An 18,831-nucleotide genomic window follows, 5' to 3' on the forward strand; every position below is an offset into this window, starting at 1 on the left:
GCTGGTTTGTTGTGTTGTTAATTAAATATCAGTAATTAAGTACAAACAAGTGATGTCTGACCTACTCAGAGACAAAGACATTAATGTTTTACTGTTGTAATGAAATTCAATTAAGGCTTTTACAGTCTACGAGGACATAAGAGGTCATTGAAGTTAAAGTTACACTTATCAGATAAAAGACAGGTCAAAAAGGTTAACGAGTCTGGCTGTTAACTGAAAGGTTGGTGGTTCAAGCCCCCCCAGGGAGGCTGGGTTTTGTGCTTAAGTATCCAGGCAACATCAGGAGCAAGGGTCAGAGAAACCAGGAGCAAAAGTAACACTGTGACAGCAGTTTGGCCAAATGAATGGGACACATCATCAGTAGCGGTATATCCTTCTGTCATAGTTGAATAGTAAATATTAATAGGTTATCTAGCTACTTAGTTGTACCTAGATAATGACCAATGCTGGGTCTCTGTAAATATTATTTTAACGTACAGTCTAGATTTGCTCTTATGAAAAGTGCAATGAGATAACTGTTGTGAATTGGTGCTCAATAAAAAATAACTGAATTCAACTGCCAAGGAATAAAGGGATTCATTAGACCTGAAGCCTCTGTCCTGTTGTCTGCATCTGACAATTATTTTTTATTTTTTTTAACCATACCATTACAAAGTATATCTCAGGGAAAGTCATACATAGTTTAATCAATTTCAAATTGATTCATAATTATTATAATATAGGTGAAGCTATGATGTACATGCACTCTACGATATAATCACATCTGTCTTATTGTGCCACCTCCTGGTCACAGGCCTGTACAATAATACAACCACTTTGTTAATAGGTTTAAACAAGTTCTTAAAGCACTGTACAAGACACGTAACATATTGAGCTTTGAACATTCATTTATGACCAATGTCTGTTTACTTTATAAGATACTGCAAGGTTTAGCTACCCCACCCCTTTAACAATTTATCCTTACAGCACATAAGGAAATAAGGCAAACAAGATCATCAACAAGGGGAGACTGTTAAATAAAACACTGTTCGACAAAAATCGTACAAAATGCTTTTTCAATCACAGCGACAAAACAGTGGAATGCTTAAGTGTATTAGTTAAATCAGTCTAAACGTAGTCTATACACCCTGAATGTATTTATTTGTTATCAGTGTTATCACAGTTTTTTTTTAAATATCAAAATGTACTGATACACAGAAATAATTTTACAAAGTTTTACATTGAAAACCATAAATAAAATTAACTTTTTGTTTGCATAAACATTAAAATATTAACAGCAAATACCTTATGTAAACATGTGCAATGCATGAAATGATCTGCAGACACATGAAGGTTAAAGCAGCAGAACATGTTGTGTTTTTACTTCAGTTTACTAGCTATAAGCAAGTTAGACAGACAAACCAAAGCTAAAAGTTACCCTGCATTTCCTTAAAGGCAATTTTCCCTCAGCACTCTTATAAAAACCAAAATATCACCAGACTTCAGACAGGCTGAAATATCTCTGCAGCGCTGTTGTCGTTTACCCAAACAAACGCATGCTTGTGGGAGACTGTTGCTAACTTTGTTTGATGCTGGAAAGTATTTGCCGTGAGTTTTTCAAAGCGCTGTAATCAAGCATGTTGTAATACTAACCGTCGGAAATCTTACTATGGTTTATCATTAAGCTGGTAACCACTTCATCCCTAAAACCAATAAATGAAACGTGCATTTCAAGTATGCTTGTGACATCCGTGTCATTCAGCTGCTTAAGGCAACAGTCCAGCATGACTGGTAAAGTAGATCAGGGAGAATCATGGGGAGGAACTGGTTGGCACACTATCTTGGGGAGCGTGCAGACTTTGTGGATCGGCCCAGCCTCTTCCCAGTGGTCTGCCAGGAGCCCCCAGAGCCCATCAACATCCCCACCAGTCGCTGGCAGCTGTCTGTCTACAACAGGGACATCCTTTCCCGCATGGACCATCTAAAGGCCAGCATCACTTCCACGTTTTGGTCCATCTTAAAGATGAACTCAACCAAAAAAACAAGACAGTGTAACAGACTTCCATGTACTAATATATACCAGTGTTTCCCAAACATTGATTTATTTGTGGCAGCCTGCCGCAATATCAACGCTGACAGCCACACAGGGCTCAACAATAACGGTGGCCCGATGGCTCTGGGCCAGTAAAACGTAACGTCGGGACAGTTGAACTAGCAACTTTAGTATTTTAAAAAAACTCAATGAAACTCAACATCCTGCAGTTGTTTTGCAGCTCTTGGCGCGCACCAATGTCCAATCAAGAGTTACGTGACGAGAGGTTTTCAAATATTATTTCTCTAATCTCAATCATGCGGCAACCTCTGGGTCGAAAGTGAAACTATGCAGACGGAACTTTAAGCTGCATTCTCTCTAACGGCCAGCAGAGGGCGAGTTCCATTAGAAATAATGGTAAAATGTTGCTACTTCTCAGCTGATTTATTACCTCAGTAAACACTTTTAAATGACTTTATAGTCTCAGTCGCTAGTTTCAGGTCTTCTTCAACACAGCATGATGTCCGTTTAGTATATTATGGTCCTATTTAGGGGAAAATAAACGATAATGCAGCGTATGCTTTTTGATGGGACTACCTTGTGATTGACGGCAACCTGTTCATCAGGATAGAGGCGACTCGTGTCCGCTGCTCTGTGTACATTTTTCATAAATGGCTGTCAGCAGGAGAGCGCGTCATGTTTGAGTCTGTTAGTATGTTTTGTTTTAAAAGTAAATAGTTTGTTAACCTTTTTATTTTTTATGATTTTAACTGTGTTTACTGTTTTTACATTTTGGTTTAGTTTATTTTATATGCAGGATGTATTTCATAAACGATTAAACACGATTAAACACAGGAGGGACAGTAAAAATAGTTTTCGTGGGGTGGGGCCAGTTGCAAAAAAGTTTAATGTTGAGCCTTGCCGCCACATATTGATTTTCTTTTTTTTTTTAACCAGGCCTATTTAAAATCGTATCTGAAATAAGGACTCAGATTAGGGGCGTCACGATAGACTTAGCTCACGAGAGGAGATGATACACGATATTGGTGTCACGAGAACAAGACTAGAAGATATTTTAACCCTACTTTATAGAAAACAATTAATGCTAAAATATAAAAGTTGGGGGGTTCAGGTGGTCCTCCCCCCGAAAATTTTGAGCATTAAACATTTGATTTCCTACATTCTGGCAAACCTCTCCGCACCAATTTCTTTTCCTGCATTAATTTATGGTGGAAATGTTTTTATTTATGTAAAAGAGAAACAGAAAATTCAGATGGCAGGTGACAATTCAAATCTAAAAATCTAAAAGAACAGAAAACCAAAAACAAACTGTATCAAGAAGTTGTTAAAGTTACTCACTGGTGCTTCATGTTTTGGGGCCATTTTATAATTAGTAGCTTTATTTTTTTTAGCTTAAGTTAAATTAATAAATAAGTGCAAATTAACTTTTCTCAAAACATTTTCATTTGTTATTTAACATTTCTGGTTGCAAGCTATTCAGAACATTTTTAACAAATGCTTTCAAAAAGTGGTGGGTACAAGACCTGCCCTACTCTGCCTCTGATTGTCTGTCAGGTTTACCGATTAGGAATGACGATTGGTTAGGCATATGCGGCTGTAAATTTGCAAAGATCATGCTAGAGTGGACTCGGTAGATCCACTTCATCATCGGATCTGCACAAATCACGTAGGTGACCCATTTTTGTCTCAAAATGGCGAAACGGTGAAAGGTGCCTGCAATGTCGGAGACTATTAATTATAGCTATATTAATATTAGAATACTGCAGGGTTTTCGAGGTTAGCAGGCTGTACATAGCTGGTACTCAATGCCATAGTTACGCTGTCACTCTGTGGGAAACACTGTAGACTCACAACTACACGTATCAGTTTTGTCATGTCATAACATTGCATACGCAGTTCTTATAAATGTGTGCTGTGAAATAAATCTACATACACTAACTTCTACAAATGATCTGTAAAGCATAATTTTAAACATCACTGTCATTAAATCCCAGATGTTCTAGATGGCAGTTCAGAGGCTGGCCTGCCACAGCAGGGGGACAGCTCTCTGGGTGACCTCCATCAGCAATGAGGTCGGTCAGATTATGACCAGTGTCCTGGACAAGATCAGGGTTTTTCCTGCATAGAGAAATTTTTGCCGCCCAAAGAGGTTTTAGCAAGAGCCCAAGGAAAATCACCAGCGCCAAAATGATCAGAATTGAAGAAGCGTTTCAAATATTCTCCTAATGTGTTTTAATAGCCATTTATCAAACAGCTTTTGAGCAAGCAGAAGATGTTTTGTCTTCCAGCAGTCACCTCTCCTGTCATCCGCAGCGCTGTTTTTTTATTTTTGTAACACATGCAGCTGAAGCAGGATTAATAAACCAGCTGCTGCGTTGGTTTGACTGCGCCTGAACGCTCCACTACGAAGCTCGCGCTACTGGGAGCGATGACTTCCTGTTATTTCTCACAATATAAAAGCAGTTTATGCTCTAAGTGTGCTGGTATTCACCGGTACTGTCACTTTTACATTTTACTCTTTGGTGTACCAGCCCGTGTCCTCATTTCTGCCCACTCCTGTTCCTGTTATCTCCTGCCTTGCTAATCTCTGCAGGGAGATCGGGTGCCTTTCATGCAGCCATGTGCGTTAGCTGCTTGTCACTTTTCGTGAACCGACCAATCACAGCCTGGTGTAGGCGGGGCATTAAAAAAAGGCTGATGCACTACATCAAACTTTAGAAATGTTGACTCGTTCTGTATGCAAGGTTTTTATTATTGACATTTAGTACTTTGCATAAACAAATCAGAGACTGACCACCATGTAGAGCATTTTTCTTGCACAATAATTTAGTAACTGAAAACAAACTTAATGACAAAATTAAACTGCTGTTTTATCCATCTGGAATTAATATTAGGCTACTAATAGTAAGCTATAGTAGCCTATATCATCATGTTAGACAGACTGAGGCACTGGGTGGGGATCTCTGGTACTGCTCTAGAATGGTTTTCATCCTACCTGTCAAATAGGAAGTTTTGCGTGTCTGTAAACAACTATGTCTCTTCATTCTGTCCAGTTAAATATGGTGTGCCTCAGGGGTCGGTCTTAGGACCCATTTTGTTTTCCTTGTATCTGCTTCCCCTTGGACATATTATCCATAAACATGGCATTTCTTTTCATATTTATGCTGATGACACAAAATATACTTGCCCGTCAGATCCACAGACCCTGGAATGCTGAGTTCACTTAACAACTGCCTTTGTGAAGTTAAAAAATGGATGTCAAATAATTTCCTCCAGCTGAACTCAGACAAAACAGAAATCCTGGTCATCGGGTCTCAGCAGATGGCAAAATACTGCCAAATACTGCCATCTGCTGGTTCCCTAGTAAATCACATTAAGCCTGTGGCAAAGAACCTTGGTGTTTGGTTTGATAGTAATTTAAATTTCGAGCAGCACACCACAAAGCTTGTTCAATCATGTTTTTATCAACTTAGAAATATAGCTAAAATTTGATCTATGTTAACTTTTAAGGACACCGAGACCATTTTACACGCCTTCATCTCATCACGCCTGGATTATTGCAACAGCCTTTTCACCTGTTTAACCCAAAAATCTATTGATCGACTCCAGACTGTCCAGAACTCAGCTGCCAGGCTTTTAACCAGAACAAAGAAATATGACCACATTATTCCTATTTTAGCTTCATTACACTGGCTCCCAGTATGTTTTAGAATTGACTTTAAAATTCTATTGATCACTTTTAAAGCTCTTCATGGCCTCTCGCCTTGTTATATTTCTGACCTTTTAGTCCCGTACGCACCAGCACGCACCTTGAGATCCTCGGGCAGAGGTCTGTTGTCTGTTCCAGAGTCTCGACTGAAAACTAAAGGGGACAGAGCGTTTTCTGTCAGGGCCCCGAGGCTCTGGAACAGCCTGCCCGAGGAAATCAGGTCGGCTGAGTCGGTGAACTCTTTTAAGTCCCTTCTTAAAACATACTTTTATAGGAGAGCTTTTCCCGATCTTATTTGACTTTATTTTATCCCTTTTATTTTATTGTATTTTACTAATTTTATATTAAATTTTCATGCTCTTATCTTTTTTGTATTATTCTTTACACTTGTTAAAGCACTTTGTAACTTGTTTTTGAAAAGTGCTCTACAAATAAGGATTATTATTATTATTATATTATTATACCATTATCTGAAATTCTAATGAATACTCTAGGGCTGACCCGGCATAGTTGAAGTCACGATGCTTCGATGGGCGGAGCCAGCTTCGACTGTGAGATTGACAGTCGAAGCTTCGCAGTGAAACAAGGATCATGCCATTTTGGCGATATGGGGGTGCTCAACGTCTGATTTTACATAGAACTACAATATACATTTCAACATACAATGCTGTAAATAAACATGTAAAAGGAATAAAACTTTCAATAAATGTTTTTAAAATGCGTAAATAAATCCTAAATTGTAACCTAACCCTGGGTCGTCAGTGCGCATGTGTAGGCTTAGCGTGTTTGTGTGCAGTGAGTGATCAGTGGCAGAAGAGGAACACTTGCGGAAGAGACGGAGCCCCAGCTTCACCAGTGTTGTGCCGAGTTGTTCGCACCTCGCGAGACTTTCGGATAATTTATCACCGTTGATGAACCACACAAAGAATATTACATTGTTTTTAAAGACGCGGCTACTTGAAATAGACCCACAAGGACGTGCATGAAGTTATCGGCAGCACGGCATGCAAGTAAAACTGAAGGCAGGCGAGAGAGAGAGAGAGAGAGAGAAATGGGTCTTCAAAAAGCTTCAGTTTAGCTGGAAATTTACAGTGTAAGTTTAATGAATGGAGACTGCAGCTCTGCAGCTTCTCAAGATTAAAGCAGAGCTACTGTGTATATTTTGTTTTTATAGATTTTGGTCATAAAGTAACTTCCTGCCTTTACTGTACGCATACTGATCATGCTTACTGTCGCGCTAAGTCAAAGGCCCATTCTGAGCCAGGAAAAACCCTTAAGTTGGGTGGCTGGTGAGATGGAGCAGAATCTGGCATGTGTAGAAATGTCACATAAGGTGCATCCAAGATGTGCCAGGTGTGCAGCTATACACAGAGATCGGCACCACAACCACCAAGGGGGGTGCATCATCCTGAACAGGTACCACTGTGCCAGAGGCTCCACAGACCTGGAATCTTTTCACTGCCACCTTAACAGGTTCATTTCAGGTATGTTGCGTAGATTTTGATGATGGGGCCAACTTATGTATTGAACCTTTAACTGAGTATTTCTTCAGTTTGCTTGCTGGGATTCAGAAAAAGGAGGTTTTTGTTGAGATCTGGATTCATGTGGAGACTTGAACTGAGTTAAGGTGTCATTAATTGATGGTTGAACTGTGAGTTTTGTATTGAGAGTTCACTGTATAATACGCTGTCAAGAACTTTATTTTTCTTGTAGTCGTCAGGTAGGCCTACCTGATGATATTATTTAATGCCTTGACTTGACACTCAAATTATCTTTCTCTGAAATTATTATAATTTAAAACTTTTACTCTGTCCCTTTCTAACATCCTTGCTTCTTATCATGGCTGACATATACAGTACTAATAATTAGGTCTGGGCAATATGGCCAAAAATTTTACCATGACAGTGTTTCCCACAGGATGACTGTTTAACTGTGGTGGGTTGAAACTTTCATATTATCATCTGGTTGCTTACATTCACCCCAGATGCAAATTCAAAACATGCACTGTGGAATGTTCTGGATGTATTTGTAGGCCTATATGTATATAAATAACTGTATATATTGTTTTATTTTATTTTATATTTTACCATATTTAATATGGGCCTACACTTAATTATATGTTTGTGTAGCATGAAGGAACTACAAATTTCATTTCATTATGCAGCCTTGTGCTGTATATTGACTAATAAACAACTTTGTACCTTTGCACCTTCTATTTATAGCAGGTAATTTTTTATATCACGATTTTAGTTGTACTTAATTCTCTACCTTATTTTAATAAAAAGTCTTGGGTTGTTTTTTCCTCATAACTTTCTGACATTTCCCAGGGTATATAGTATTTGACAGCATTTGTGTAAAAATACATAAAAGCTGAGTGGTGGTGATTAAAGTCAATACAGCATGTATGACATTGACTAGCCTACAATGCTTTGTCCAATATGCAATTATCCTACTTGTGCAAGTGCTGTACCAAGCCCTGGCTCTGTAAATGGGAAACAAAGTGGCTCGGACTGAGCCACACAACAAGGGGCTATATGTAGTTTTTCAATGAAATCACTTATTAATAAATCAGGGTAGGGTAGGGCTGGGCGATATAGCCAAAAATGTTATCACGATAAAAACATTTCATATCATTCGATAACGATAATTATCACAATATGTGTCAAATCATTATTTCTTTCAAGTTTAAAGGCAGATTTTTGCTCCTGACTGAAAGTTTAAGAAGCCAGATGGTTAATTATGTGGTTAAACTTTTCTTTATGGTCAGAATGTGACAAACACTTGATGCCAAACAGTGGATCACTTCAGAAGTCTGAGTTAGAACATTCAAAACTATTTTTACTTTTATTTACACCAAATATGATTAGTGAATCTTTTTTCAGGCTTCTTTTTTCAACAAAATAAATATTTTAATAGAAAAATTAATTTGTTTGTGATTCAAATAAATTAAAGCAAATATTTATTGACGATATGTTGAACATTTATTATATTGTTATTGAGGAAAATTATATTGCGATAATTATCATTATTGTTTCATTGCCCAGCCGTAATTTAGGGTTGCTGGAAAAACATTAAAGAAATTAGTTGACTTTTTTGCTGTTTCATCACCATTTATATCTTTGCAGTGTGTTTATGATCAAATTGTTTACTAGGGCACACAATTGTTAACAAAAGTGCAAAGTTCTTTTGCTTTTAAAGTGCACCAAATTAATGCACTTAACTTTAAAAGGCACACATTTTCTTTCGGGGGGGCAATACCCCAGACCACCCTAGAGGGTCCATGTCCACCCACCATAGTCTCACAAAATCTTGTGGGAAACACTGCGTCATCCGCTCCATTGTAGCCGACCAGCAGACACAGCATCCGAACGCTCTCCTTATCATTAACGGAGATCTTAACCACGCCAAAATCTCAAGGACACTGACCAACTTCAAACAGTACGTTACCTGTAACACCAGAGGAGACAAGACCCTGGATCTGCTGTATGCCAATGTTAAAGAGGCACTGCACTTCCCCCTCTGGGCAAATCTGACCACTATCTGGTACTGCTGACTCCAACGTACAAGCCTGCTGTTAGGAGACAGCCTGTCTCAGCCTGTCTCAGGGGAGGCCTCCTCGGCCGGAAATTTTCAGTTTGCGTACCAGGCTGACATTAGCGTGGATGACGCCATCATCTACCTGCTTCACAGAGCTTACACCCACCTGGAGAAGCCACACAGCACTCTCTGGCTAGCTGAGAAGCTCTCTGTGATGCAGGTGGACCAGGACCTGGTGGCCTGGATCACTGACTACCTCAGAGGTCGTGTTGAGCAACACTGGCACACCCCAAGGAACTGTACTGTCACCGTTTCTCTTCACACTCTACACTTCTGACTTTTGCTTTGACTCTTGGGACGAGCCACCTCCAGAAGTTCTCAGAAGACTCCTCCATCGTCAGCTATATCACTGATGACAGCGAGCAGGAGTACAGAGACCTGAATGAGAGCTTCATCGAATGGTGTGACAGCAACCACCTCCAGCTCAACACAAGAAAAACCAAGGAGCAGGTGGTGGACTTACTTACAGAGCAGCAAGAGGCCCCACACCCCTGTTGTGATAAGGGGTGATGGGGTAGAGATGGTGGACACCTATAAGTTCCTGGGGGTGCACCTCAAAAACAAACTGGACTGGACAGACAACACCGAGGCCCTCTACAGGAAAGGACAGAGAAGGCTGTTCTTCCTGAGGAGGCTCAGGTCCTTCAATGTGTGCACCAGGCTGCTGCGGATGTTCTACCAGTCTGTCATCTTCTTCGCTGTGGTGTGCTGGGGAGGTTAGGTGCGCAAGCTGGTGAAGAAGGCCAGCTTGGTGGTGGGGATGGAACTGGACAGTGTGGAGGCAGTGACTGAGAGGAGGATGAGAGGGAAGCTGAAAACCATAATGGACAAGCCCTCTCATCCTCTCTATGCTGAGCTGAGGCAGCTCAGGAGCTCCTTCAGCCACAGACTCATCCAGCCCCGAGCCTCAAAGCCCCTTGGAGGCTCATTTGTGCCGTCAGCCATCAGGTTCTACAACACCACAGCACCAAACTGACAGATTTGTGCCTGATTATATCTGAGACCTTTATCTGGTTGTAAATAATTATTCTTGATTGTATAGTGTGTTATTAATCTACAATACTGCATCTGTTCTTTTATATTCCTTATGCTGCTAAGTTAACCTAAATTTCCCCTACGGGGGATGAATAATGTAATATCTTATCTCATCAAGCAGCTGATCAGCAATCACTTGGACTCATGGACTCACTGTAAGACAACAAACATAATGCTTATGTTCCCTGACCGGGAATCGAACCCGGGCCGCGGCGGTGAGAGCGCCGAATCCTAACCACTAGACCACCAGGAACCTGGCTAATGCCTGTGATTTCACATAGTACACCAGCATGTTCCACCAGCTTGTGCAGGAATGCATGTTTTGGTCATAAAAGTGTCATCTATATCTAAGGAAGTCATAGAAACAGTAGAGGGAACACAAACACACATCTCTGCTGATCACAGAAAGATAAACAGACCTGGTTGAATTGAATTTACTGGATTCTCTGTGCCATTTCTGTGTCTGACTTTCTGGCCAGTTCCATCTGCTCTATGCAGCGTGACGTGGCTTCTGTCAAAAATAGACTAGCTGCGCAGTCATATTCCTTTGGCAGTGGTAGTGTATGTTTTCATGAATTTACTTTTAAATGACGCATTCAGCATGATCATAGTTTTGTTTGTGGCTCTCAAGACAAGCCCTTAAGAAGTACTGACTTGCAAATTATCCTTTACTTCTGAGTACTGAAATCAAATTTTTACATAAGATGTCAGAATTCTTACTTTTTTCTCAGAACTTTGGCTTAAAAAAATCGAAATTCTGAGTTTAAACTCTTTACTGAAACAAAATTTTTACATAAAAATACAAGTCATAATCTTTACGTAAAAATTAGGCCTGGGTAACGCGTTAACGGATTAATTAACGGCGAGAATTATTTTATCGCGCGTTAACGCAGGCTGGGTTAACATTAAGGCTGGGTGATGCGTTAACACATTAATTAATTAATGCTGACAATTATTTTATTACATGTTGTTTATTATTATTGTGAAAGTCTGTTGCTCACTTGCTCTGAATACACATCAAATCCATGGGTCACAGGAGGGGTGGGATGTTGATTAGCCTGCAAATCACCCATCCCAAACATATAATACAACACATAATACGTTGGATGCAGTGTGAGGGAGAAGTAGATAACAAAAGCAAGACAAGCGATCAAATGCCATAGCGAAGTGGATAGCTACACACTGCATGCTGATTAGTATTGGGGAAGATGGCGGTCTTATGAACGTTAATTAATTTTCCTCGCATATGCCCCTAAAAAAACTGATACTTGCGAGCCACCGGAGCGCCGAGAGTGGGCGGGTCGCTCGGTGGCTGCTTGAGTAGCTCATTACAAAAACAAAGACAGCGATGTCAGCAGCTGGAGTGGCGAGACAGAAGACAGTAGGGAGAAGATAAGGAAGTTGTGGGTTTGGCTAGCTGGCTACAAGGTGTATCAGGTACCTTCTGTTGAAACATGTTCATCTTTTCATAAAATCGATGTGTTCGTCAATTTCACTTTTCGTCAACTGACCAATCACAGCCTGGATGGGGCGGGACATAAAAATGGTTTGACATGCTCCAGTAAACTTTCAATTGTTGAACTTGAGCAAGGATTTTATGAATGAAAACATGAAACAGCTGTTTTTCCCCAACTGGAATTAATTTTACACTAATTGTGGGCTACATAGGAAACTATTACATAAAATGACAATAGCCTACATATAGTAAAATTAAATAATTTATATATTAACATACTAACAGAATACTATTAGATTAAAATTGAACTTTTTATCTACAATACACTAATTAAAACTACTTTTTCCTCTATGTTGTAGAAAGAACCTCTGCAGTGGAAAGATGCAGATTTCCACTACACGCAGTCTGCCAGTATGTGCTCCTTCTAGGCTCCTCCTGAGTGATACGTTCCCCTTTTTCTGATTTACTAAAGTTATTGTAAAACTGTATAGTAGTCTTGTTTAGATTAGGTGTATTGTGAATCCGTCCCTGGTTCAAAAACTACACAAGCACCAATCACAGTAAAGTATTTTGTGATGACTGATCAGTATTTTAAAAGCTGTTTTCAATGTCTCAAATTTTCAAAACATCTGTTTCAATATTTTTAAAAGCTTTAACAAAATATTAAGGCTGAGGTGTACAGATACAAGGGTCTTCACTTCCAGTCCTCCAGTTTTTCATACCATACCATAGTTGAACACAAGAAGGAGCACACACGTAGTATAAATATCTGTATAATAAATAGTTTGTAAAACTCTGTTACACCTAAATTTCTTTGTGTGCTCCTATTTTTTTCATTTAGGAGAACTTGTGCTCCTTGGGAAAGTTAGCATAGAGCCCTGGACCACTTCACCTCACTCAAAAAGGGACACTTGCTACTGAACATAGACTGTTTCTGCTGCTCCCTGATAAAAGAAAATGTTTCTACTGACACCTGTTCAGAAAAAACCCCAAGAAAACAGATTTATATATGTTACTCAGAAGGTGCCTGTTATGATGTTATGATCGTGTCACTGGACTGAAAAGGTAATGCCCTGGCAGTGGCAAATAGCTTTGGTTTTATATTTGATTTGATTACATTAACGTTTAAGTTGAAATTTACAAGAAATATTTTATTGCTACAGTGTAAAGGGAATACTGCTGGTAAAAAGCACCTTATTTGTTTAAAGTGTTTGCAAACCATGTTATTGCATTTTTGTGTATATAGCAGTACATAGAGCTGAGCTGAACGATACATCTTATTTTCATTGTCGTCGCGATATGAACATGCGCAATGAACATGCGCATCGCAAAAGACTGTCTGAAATGATAAATAAGGAAAAAAGTTTATTACATGCGCCAAGCATTTACACTCCGCATTGTCAACATTTGACCTATCACGTGTAGCCCTAAAGACATTGTCGGTGCATTCATGCTATTCGCCAATCAGACGAAGCCCCAGGAAACGTCAGCTACGCACAGATTGATTAGTGGAGACGGAGGAAGGAGAGAAGAGTGAACAGGGCTCAATGTTAAACTTTTTTGCAACTGGCCCCACCGGGCCAGTGGGGTTTGAAACTTACTGGCCCGAAGACAATTTTTACTGGCCTTCCCTTCAAAAAATTAATTATCAGTGTTACAAAACCAAAGACTTTATAAGTTATGTTATTCTGTTAACATGTTTAATTGTTTATTAAACACACCCTGGATATAAAAAAAAACTAAACAAAATGTAATCAGTTTTAAATTATTAAAAATTAAAAAAAGTAATAGTAAACAAAACAATTCATTTTAACACAAAACAGACTCAAACATGACGTGCTCTCTCTCGCAGACAGCCATCTCTGCACAACTCTATCTGGCTGAAACTGTGCAACCTCTGGTCCCTGAATGCTAATATATAATAGCTTCCATAGCATTTTTACAGACAAGCTGCTCCTCCAATCTGTTTTGATTCTCTTCATGGCGCTGAATCCTCGCTCGTGCAGTGTGCATGCTCGTAAGCATCAGCGCTGAAGTCTCAAAGGCCTGAAGGGCCTATAATTAGCTCTACTAACTCCTTACAAACTATAAAAAAAAAACACAACAACTACTGACCAGCTCAAAACTAGTCCTTGAGAAGCGCTCCAAGAGCTCTTTCCACATGTGGGAGCCACCTTGTTCCCCCCAGGTTTGTCAGCTTCCACACCTTCTTATGGAAGACTTTGCTGAGTGCTTTAAGCTCCCTCCAAGCTTTTGGCGAGTAATAATATTGCTTATACAGGTCTCTGAAGAGCTCAGTCACCTGAATGAAAAGGCAATAAAACATTTCTGGTTGGCACATAATTTTTATTTCATTTTTTAAATGTAATTCATGGAGTAACACGGAGGAGAGTGGAGACCCTCCGACGTTTCCCAACCATCACTGGGGCTCCATCTGAAAATATTATTTGGGCTCCCGTCTTTAAGCATCCGAACATAGACCCCCTCAAGGTCACAGACACTTGAATCAGTGCCAGCATCTGCCAACACACTTATGACTTTTGCTCTCCTCAGGTCCTCCAAGAAGGGCCCCCAGGGATCTTGGAGGATAACCATAGCAAACCTATTGTATGAGTCATTTTCATTCTGTATTATTTTATGTAATTCTTGTCTTGTGCCACTAGGGGGCTGTATGTGCTTTGCAGTTCAGCTGATCTCGAGTCATGGAGGTGTGGGTTATTTACGTAGAGGAAACCCAGACACAGGTGTTGCTGATTTGGGAAGCAAACAGTTTTTGACTGTGCTAGCGTCTAGCCTGGGGGTGAGCAAGGCACGACGGTGTTGGTTACATGTATTACGAGCAAAGATAATGCCACTGTATGAGATATGGAGGAAAATAAACTTGCTAGTTAATAGTAACATTACCGAAGTCCCCGTTTGATATTTAAGACGCTGCACGGGCACACGTCTAAACTTAATCCGCTGTATTAGCAACCAGTTACTAGACTATGTTAGGACTTAGTCAGTACATTTAAGGTCAAAAACTGCTTCAATTTGGATAATCGTTCATCGTGAGGACGCGGACCTGTTATATTGTGGATTTAACGGTGTTCGTTTGGAAAATCCCAGATGTGAGGTGGGCAAATGTTTGGAGTTGCCGATTGTTGAAAGGAGCTGCACCGGGGCGAGCTAAAGGGTCTCCGGAATACCAGCATCATCACGTCGGGATACCATTCATCAAGCCGGCCAACGCTCTATTGGGGTACGTGGTGATCAGCGCTGATATTATGAATGGCCATGGTAAAATTGTGTGCACACATTCACGTAAAACCAACTTCTTGGTAACAACTTGTAACCGTCTACAATAACTTTGAATGTTTAGACGAGGTGTTGTGCAACACAAACTATTTTTGCGGGATTATGGATTAATAAGACAATTCGTTTTGTGTGGTCATTATGGCCGAAAAGGAAAAAGGCCAGCTTGGCCCTGAGACTGAACTTTGTGTGGGTGAAGGGGTACAATCTGTAACTGAAAAACGTGTGGTTAAATTAACACCCAAAGCTTTGTTGGGAAAAATAAGTACTTTAGAAAAGGAAAGAAAGTCTAAATTTAGTAAACTGTTGAACGTGAAAAATTCTATTACTAAATTGATGAGCGATAAAGAGCATATTAGTGAGGTTGAAAATGAGTTTGACACGTTCAATAAGTTGTGTGATGAAATACAGCAGGTACATACATCTTTATTGGGTTTATTGCCTGCTGAGGAGGCAAACAAACATGAAATATGGTACCAAGCTAAAATGTTGAGTTTCAATGATGTGATAATGTTTTTATGGGTACAAATCAATGGTTGTATGACACTAAAGCTTGTTCAGTTGCTAAAATGGATGATGATTTGACAGTTCAAGTTGAAACTCAAACTGTTGACGTCAATCCTGAAAATGGAAATGAGATTGATGCCAGCAAACCAAAAGGAACTGCTGGTGGAAAGGATGAGGAAGAGGAGGATCAGATTCAACCTCAAGACAGCATTTCAAACGTGCAGTCAAGGCACCGTGGCTCAAGTAGCGGATCCTCTAGTAGTAGATCCTCCACTTCTTCAGCCAGACACATGGTGAGGGCGGAACAGGCCGCGCTCTTCGCTCGAGCTGCTGCCTTAAAGGATAAGCATGAATTGGAGGAGCAGGAGCTCATTTTGAGGAGAAAGAAGGAGCAGACATTGAGATAGCCGCCACTTCTGCTAAACTATCAGTGCTACAGGTCGGTAGCAGCGTCCATTCAAGGCAATCTGATGGAATGGCTTCCTATATTAGGAAAGGGGCTAGACCTAAGCTCCCGCCCACCGCTCTCAATCTACAGGCCTCAGTATTTATACCTCTGACCTCACAGCGACCTGCATCTCTACCACCTCAAAGCAATGTTTCACCATTTGTTAAGTCTTCTATCTGGCCAAAGCCAACTGTCAATCAAAGCTTTCAACCCCTGCAAGGCCAACATCAGACAGCAGGTCTGTATAATTTGCTGCAACAACAGAACGACATAACGGCTCTTACAACTGCTTCCACGCCAAGAAATTCCAATTTATGATGGAGATCCTTTAAGGTTCAATACATTTATGAAGGCATTTGAATACTGCGTGGAGGCAAAGACCATCTGTAAAGGAGAGTGTTTATATTATCTTGAGCAATTTACTAGGGGGCAGCCAAGGGATATTGTGCGCAGCTGCCTTCATATGACTGCAGATGAAGGATTCGCTGTTGCTAAAAAATTGCTTAAGGAGCACTTTGGAAATGAGTTTAAGATAACAGAAGCTTATATGGAGAAGGTTATGGGATGGCCAAGTGTCAAAGCTGAGGACCCTAAAGCGCTTAAAGCTTATGGACTCTTCCTTCGTGAGTGTTCCAATGCTATGAAGGATCTTCAGTACTTGGAGGAACTTAACATGCCAGCAAACATAAAGATTCTGAGTCAAAGGCTTCCGTATAAACTCAGAGACAAGTGGAGAACAAGGGCATGTGAGATACTGGAGAAAACTGGGCGAAGAGCACGATTCTCAGACATTGTGGAGTTCATCGAGCGCCAGGTCAGAATCACTTCAGATCCAGTCTTTGCGACATACAGGATACTTTACCTGTTATCAAGGGAGCTATAAAAGCAAACAAGTTCCAGGTAAAACCTCTGTTGGGAAGAAACAGCTTTGCAACACAGGTAGTCATTGAGGATGGATACAGCAAACCAGATAGTTACAAGAAGGAAAAGGCTCAGAAAGAAGTGACATCCTTTACCAAGAATGATTCTATTTCCTGCCTGTATTGTGCTGCTGGTAATCATGTTTTGGAAAAATGTTTTAAACTGGGAAAAAAGACATACAGAGAGAAACTGGACTGTCTAAAGGAGAAAGGATTGTGTTTCAGTTGCTTGTGCACAGGACACTTGAGTAAGAATTGTGATAGGCGTATCATTTGCAATAAGTGCAATCGAACGCACCCCAGTGTTTTGCACATAGGAGAGAAGGAAAGGATTACTCAAAAGGATCAGAAGAATGGTGAGCACAAAATTGCTGAGCAGTCATATACTTCCGACAGCTGTACAACATCCTCCGCTTGTTGTCTTACAGGGGCTGGCCACTGCAATGGAATTCTTTCCATCTTGCCTGTTAAAGTGAAGTGTTTAAAGGGAAACAAGGTTATTGAAACCTATGCTTTTCTGGACCCAGGGAGTACAGGAACTTTCTGCACCAGGAAGCTCATTGACAGGTTAAACATGGAAGGGCGTAAATGCAAGATTCATATCCGCACTTTGGGCCATCATAACGCAGTAGATAGCTCCGTTGTGGATGGTCTGGAAATTTCAGGAGTTTCTGGTGAGTGCTACTATCCACTTTCCAAAGTGTGTACCCTGAAAGGGATGCCTGTTTCTACAGCCAATATAATCAGCGAAAGGGAGCTGAGAAAATGGCCTTATTTAAAGGAGGTAAAGATTCCTCATATAAATGCTGATGTTGACCTATTAATTGGCACAAACGCCTCCAAGTTGATGGAGCCTTGGGAGGTGATTAACAGTCGTGAAGGTGAAGGACCCTATGCAATCAGAACCCTATTGGGATGGGTAATAAATGGTCCGTTACAAGGAAGTAGCGACTGTGGAAGTGACCACTCTTTAGTTCATGCCAACAGAATTGCCCTTGATAGAATTGAAGAACTGTTAACCAGCCAGTACAACTATGACTTCAATGAGCAAGCTTCTGCAGAACAGGAAGAAATGTCAAGGGAAGAAAGGAAGTTTGTGGAGATAATAGAAAGCTCTGCTCAGTTTAAAAACGGCCATTACACATTTCAAATGCCTTTCAAAGGGAAAGATGTTTCGATGCCGAACAACTTTGGTGTTGCCGTGCAACGTGTTCGTGGTTTAAAAAGGAGACTTCAGAAAGACGCAAGCTTTCATGAAGAGTACAACAACTTTCTTGCTGATGTTATTAGCAATGGCTATGCTGAAGAAGTGCCACAGCATCAGTTGGAAACGCCAACAGGGAAGGTGTGGTATATCCCACACCACGGTGTGTATCATCCACGGAAAAGAAAGCTACGAGTGGTGTTTGACTGTGGAGCAGAGTACAAAGGGACCTCACTCAACAGTCAACTCTTACAAGGACCAAACCTCACCAACTCATTAGTTGGAGTTCTTATGAGGTTCAGACAGGAACAGGTGGCCGTAATGGCGGACATAAAGGCTATGTTCCACCAGGTTAAGGTGGCAGAGAAACACCGGGACTACTTAAGATTCTTATGGTGGCCTCATGGTAACCTGGAACAAGGTCTTGTAGAGCATCGCATGACTGTTCATTTATTTGGAGCGGTTTCATCACCTAGTGTCGCCTGCTTTGCTCTTAGAAAAACCGCTGAAGATAATCAGGCTAACTTTCCAACAGAAGTAATTGAAACGATCAATCGAAATTCCTGGACTGCGCTGTACACATTGAAGAGGACAGGAGCCTGCAGATTGGTGTTTACAGAAAACCCACA

The 18,831-nt window shown here is 40.5% G+C and overlaps 1 non-coding gene across 1 annotated transcript; it reads right to left on the reverse strand.

The window, feature by feature from the left end:
- Positions 1 to 10,554: 10,554 nt before the first annotated feature.
- Positions 10,555 to 10,626, reverse strand: trnae-cuc. The gene has a single exon. It is a non-coding gene; the product is annotated as a tRNA-Glu (tRNA).
- Between the last annotated feature and the right edge of the window lie 8,205 nt (positions 10,627 to 18,831).

This window comes from Micropterus salmoides, unplaced genomic scaffold (assembly GCF_014851395.1).
Source record: "Micropterus salmoides isolate LMB-PRFRI ecotype aquatic unplaced genomic scaffold, ASM1485139v1 Ms_hic_scaffold_2, whole genome shotgun sequence".
NCBI classification, from domain to species: domain Eukaryota; kingdom Metazoa; phylum Chordata; class Actinopteri; order Centrarchiformes; family Centrarchidae; genus Micropterus; species Micropterus salmoides.